Genomic DNA, 6,000 nt, shown 5'->3' with positions numbered 1-6,000 from the left:
TGAGAGACCGTATCGCCTGCGGGAAGAAGCTCCTCCTCAGTCTCTCTGTGTTGGTCTTCAGGGAGCGGAATCGCTTTCCTGACCTCAGCAGAGAGAACAGTCTGTTGTTGGGATGGCTGAGGTCCTTCACGATCTTCCTGGCCTTGGTCCAGCACCGCCTGCTGTAGATTGAGTGCAGGTCAGGGAGCTCGGAGCGGATGGTGCGCTCAGCTGACCGCACAACCCTCTGTAGAGCTCGTCTGTCCTGCATGGTGCTGTTCCCGAACCAGGTTAAGATGTTTCCCGCCAGGATGCTCTCTATGGTGCACGAGTAAAAGTTCCTGAGCACCTTGGAGGGCAGTTGGAAGTCTCTCAAGCGTCTGAGGTGGTAGAGACGCTGTCGGGCCTTTTTCACCACGGTGTTGATGTGACAGGACCATGACAGGTCCTGCGTGATGTGAACTCCGAGGTATTTGAAGCTGTCCACTCTCTCCACTGGGCACTCGTTGATGACAGGGGTCTGGTAGTTAAACAGGGGTCTGGTAGTTTAGCTTATGCATTTATTCTGTAGGTTTATATTTACAGTCAGATTATTTAAGCACAGAATTCTTTATTTCGATGCGCGTGGCTCTTGTGGTCCTCCATACTTGTGGCCCTCCACAGTCAACAACATCTAGGAATGCAACAGTTTACACCGTAATGTTGTTATTTGTGCTATTTTCTAATGAATACCTTTAATAACTAGTTAAAATGTATCTATAAATATCACAGTGTGAAGATTTTATATCCTAATACACACACACACCTATACACACACACACACACACACAGACACACACCTCAGCAGGCTGTAATTTACTGATATCAGTCAGGCTGTTTCATTTAATTGAGCTTATCTTATTCTCTGAGCTTTGCTTTTTGTTTTTGTTGCCGTGCTACATCTTGTCTAAAGCTAATCTTGTTTTTAAAGTCTTTTTTTGGTTGTTTCTTATTTAGTTTGTTTTTCCTGTTCTGTCTTTTTCAATACTTTTTCAAAGGTTGCTGAAAAACACAAGATGTTTTTCCTGAAATATACATAGACAATAGTTTCAGAGAAACTATCTGGGAAAAAACAGGTTATTTCACTGCTGTTAATGATCAGGGCTGCAAATGATTACTCCTCTGAAACGATAGAAAGTGCTTGATTTAATGCATTTCCACCTATAGAAAAATAAAAGCAGCAATTACGCATTTATTCTTTCTTTTTCTTTTCAACAAGCTACTGATTGTCCTGATTTTCTTTGTTGTTATCGCAGCTGAAATTCCTCTTGTTCTGATTTTCTTTTGTTCTTTATCTTAAGTAACCACCATAGTTTTCATGCATTCGACTTCCACCAATCAGACGCAGAATTCAGTCCAATAACAGATACGGAAGAATAACATTGATCATTTTGTTACAATGAAATATTCTGGTGAAAAATATTCGGACACCTACCTGAACATACACTTGAAAGACATGCATTAGAATTGCAGAGAGACCTATAAATGTCACTTTTCATTGAAACTCCATAGATCGAGCATCTGTGAAGTTCTTATAGATATCCTGCAAATCTCAGAAATTGCCTGCCAGGACCTCAGCCAGTCAGGGCAGCACTTACACAGTATTTGGCTTTAACTGGTTGATTGGTGAGTGGTATATTTTTTATATTTTACTGACATTTATATATTATATGGAATTTGATGTCTTCCTTTATATCTTGTTACCAATTTAAAATTCTCCAATTTTTCAAGGTCGTGGAATTATTTTTGTTTCCAATTTTTCCATCTAAGTTTCCACATGCATCATTACCTGCCCATTCAGACTGCGCTGAGTGCAGCTCATAGTTAGGATTTCCAGGTAGAGACAATGACCCGTGTTTGGGCCCTTGAAGCAGGCTCAATACTCCGTTTAGCTTACAGTGAAGATCCCCTTCGTCGCAAGAAGGTCCTAATGCATCCTCAAGAGCCCTCTATGTGCTCTGCTGCTCTGGTCACCATGGAGATTTGTGTATTTCAGCAAACGATAGGGTTAAATAAGTACGCGTTCAGTGAAGCACGAGTAGCAGCAACAACATGTAAACACTTGTTGCATGCCCGGAACAACGGGCAGCATTGAATGGAGGGACTCGATGCGATGCTTTGATATGCTTTTAGAACTCACGTCTGTCTCCCCCCACCATGGAGCCATCTTTAGCTGTTTGTGGAGGGACCCTAAATGGGATCCAAATTGATGGAAAGATGGGCAGAAGAGATGCTGGAGGGAAGGCACAAATGTAAAGCCTGAATAGAATCAAAGAATTAAACAGCACTTGATATTCTTTGGGCCTCTGAGCCCATTAGGAGAATGCCGTTCTCTCCAAATTAGAGTAATTAGTTATTAGAGTAATGAGGAGTTTGGTACCCAGCTAGCTACATGAAAAACAGGCAGGAGAAAGGAGGGAGTGTAGGATTAAGACAGAAAACACATGATTTTTTTGGGGGAAGGGGAGAAAGTGAGAGAGGGCAAAAATCACCACATTTCAATCACAAGTATCTAATTGGCCCTATAGGTTCACTGATGAGTTTGTGTGCAGAATACATTTGAAACACTCAGGTTTTCAAAGGCACCGGGGGGCACAGAGAGCTGGGAGAGCTGGGAGAGCTGGGAGAGAGGCTCCAGCAATAAGAGAAAGAAGGAAGCAAGAAATTGGAAGGAAGACAGAGACAGAAAGAGAGGGCGAGAGAGAGAGAAATGTGAATCACATGCTGCTGCTCTGATCCCAGCATGTGTCCATCCCTGTCCTAGCCAGACCACCCGCCTGGCCTACAGGGAGTGTGTGCGCGAGAAAGAGACTGACAGAAAATGAGCGCGTGCATTGGTCAACAAGCACACGCACACGCGTTGATGTGTTTACGCTTCCGTGCAATTGTGCGTCTGTGTGAGCTCTCCCAGCAGGAGCGAAAGCACATGGAATGAAGGGCACATGCGGCTAAACACGAGTTTAGTCATAAAACAGTCGCTCGTCGGAGAGAGGTTTTTCCCAGAACCTGCCTCAAACAGCCTATGTGTTGTTGAAGGGGAGACAAAAAGAGAGACAGACATCATTTCTGAGAACAAATGGAAATGGGAAACAATGTTTGCTGCTGAATCCGGCTTGATGTGAACGGTTTAATGGGCACCATTTTCACTCCGCTTCCAAGCTTGAAAAGTTCCCCTCCAAAGTTTTTGCTGATACACAGAAAAACTAAAGTTTCATGGGGCCACGCTGAGATAGTGTTTCACAGACTCTACTTTTTGTCAGAAAAACTTGTAAGTTTGCAAAAAGACGGATTGCACTTCTGTCAACTCCTGAACTGTCAAACACATTTGTGTTCTTTGTGCAAGCCCGGTGTGACAAAAGATGACCACTGTGAAAGAATTAGGATGATATCTTTCATGGTCGCTCCACACTGCTCCCACAAAGTCAAATAAGCTGAAGGTTGTCTATTGTAAGTACTTCACAACCCAGAATACCCTGGGACAAAATTCTGATAGTGTGACTGTTGTGACCTTGAGCTTGTCCACCTATATTAGACCCAACCGTCAGTCCTGGTCTAGAAATAGTCCCCTGTAACTCCTCTCTCTAAAAAGGGGACTGTGATGTCATAGTGTTAATAAAGATACAAATAAGTAACAGTTTTTAAAATGTATTTCTTGCCTTATTAATTACTAAAAAAGTGGGATACTACTTACTGCACTTACACATATACTATCTACATGTATCGCAAATAATAATACCCCATTTAAAATGATATGATGCTGGAGATTTCCCATAACAAAGAAAATAAACCAAAACACCTCTACGCTTGTTTGGATATAAATGATGCTCGGGCCATACTAACACGATTACTGCTGTTGTGTGTAATATTCTAACGAGAAACATGCTTCTCCACTTTCTACTATAATTAATGCACCAGATCAACTGCTTGTCTGCACACGTTTGTCAGGGATTCTCCTGTTTAATTTCTCACTCTGTGCCAAGACACATCCGTGTAATTATGTGTCAATGAGCAATTAAGCATCAATTAAGGTTTATTAGGCTGAGAGCATATCACCAGGAACAGTGATTAGTATCTATCTATCTATCTATCTATCTATCTATCTATCTATCTATCTATCTATCTATCTATCTATCTATCCATCCATCCATCCATCCATCCATCCATCCATCCATCCATCCATCCATCCATCCATCCATCCATCCATCCATCCATCCATCCATCCATCCATCCATCCATCCATCCATCCATGCTTTCACTATTTCTCTCTTTTCCTATTTTGCTTTTAAATGCCTCTGTGAATCATGCCAAACTTTATTTTCTGTTTTCTGCCGACCCCGAGTCCAACTCCACGCGCTTCTGTCATCCCAGCAGCCTTCCTCAGTCTGTTCCTCTTCCTTTGTATGCTTTTTTAGAGTACTGGCTGATGCAGCTTCATCTCCATTATTCGGTGCATCTCTGGTCCCTTTCACTTCCCTCTTCTTCTTGAGTGGTGCTACATGACAATCCAATATCTACCAACCTTAGTCTCCTAAATACTCGGCCTTTTCATCTATCCATCTTTATCTTTCCATTAATCCTTGAATGTCCTCTCTGCTGCTGCAGGAAATTTCTTTTCTTTTCTTTTTTTTTTTGAGATTGGACGTACCTCGTACTTACAGAAATGTTCTCGGTAGAATTTGCTTTCCCTTCTCTTTTGGTTTTTGAAATTGACCAGCTGTTACTTCCCACAAGGTCAAGGTCAAGGTCAAGGTAACTTTATTTATACCCAAAGACAAGGTAAATTTGCTTTACAGAAAAATGACAGCATTTGGCATCCCTTTAAAAAAAAAAAAAAAAAAAAAAAAAACCCCACACACATACCTAGTAAATATATAAAGCTCACTGTGGCACATATATAGTAATTTTAGTATTTCGAATCAAAAACAGTTCTTATTTAATTCAGTGACAGCAACGGGGACAAAGCTATTTTTATAACGCTTTGTCCTGCATCTCGGAAATAGAAACCTCCGTCCTGAGGGAAGAAGCTGAAATTCACCCCTTAGAGGATGGGAACCATTTTTAAGGATTGATAAAGCCATCCTCTGTACCTGCTTAGAGTACAGGGAGGCTAAACAAGACTGTGGCTCACCTATCAGACGACTGGACCATCTCACTATCTGATTTAGAGAATTTTTCTCTGTGACAGAGGTCTGGCCAAACCAAACAAAAGGATAAAACAGACTCAATAAAAGAACGATAAAACAAAGTTAAAATTTTTTGGTCAATGTGGAAATGAACAAGTTTCCTAAGACAATAAAGGTGCTGGTGACCCTTTTTACAAACTGATTTGCAATTTTGATCAAAGTTCAGTTTTTCATTTATTATGGTCCCAAGATATTTATATGATTGTACTTGCTCTATTTTCTGACCTTTAATTAAAGTGACTCCGTGCCCATTTTGTTGTTTCCTAAAATCAACAACCATATCTTTTGTTTTAGATATGAGATAAGACTCCTCACACCACTGAACAAAGTCATCAATGACTGGACCGTGGTTAATTTCTCCCTCTTTCAGTAAGCTGACAATAACAGAGTCATCTGCATATTTAATAATGACCCTGTTTTCATGTCTGCCCTGACACATATTTGTATAGAGAGTGAATAATAAGGGCGATAGGACGCACCCTTGAGGAGAACCTGTGGAGGAGAACACTGGGTCAGACAGAACCCCATTTATTCTCACTCTTTGTGACCTGTCAGTTAAAAAAATCTAAAATCCAGCCCACCAGGTTTTTCCTGATTTCAAACTGTTCTAAAAGTCTTTTAATTAATATGGGGCTGTATTGTATTAAAAGCCGAAGAAAAATCAATGAAAAGAAGTCTTGCAAAAGTCCCTTTACTCTCTACATGTTTAAGAATTAGATTTAGTAAAGTCAAAAGTGCGTCCTCCACTCCTCTGTTGGGCCTATATGCAAACTGCATTGGATCCAGCTGATGTTCAGTC

Source organism: Mchenga conophoros, linkage group LG12 (genome assembly GCF_057382185.1).
Source record: "Mchenga conophoros isolate Kocher_MC1m ecotype Shallow Benthic linkage group LG12, M_conophoros_male_GT1.1, whole genome shotgun sequence".
Classification (NCBI taxonomy): domain Eukaryota; kingdom Metazoa; phylum Chordata; class Actinopteri; order Cichliformes; family Cichlidae; genus Mchenga; species Mchenga conophoros.
The sequence above is the reverse complement of the archived record's forward strand: the minus strand, read 5'-3'. Positions refer to the sequence as shown.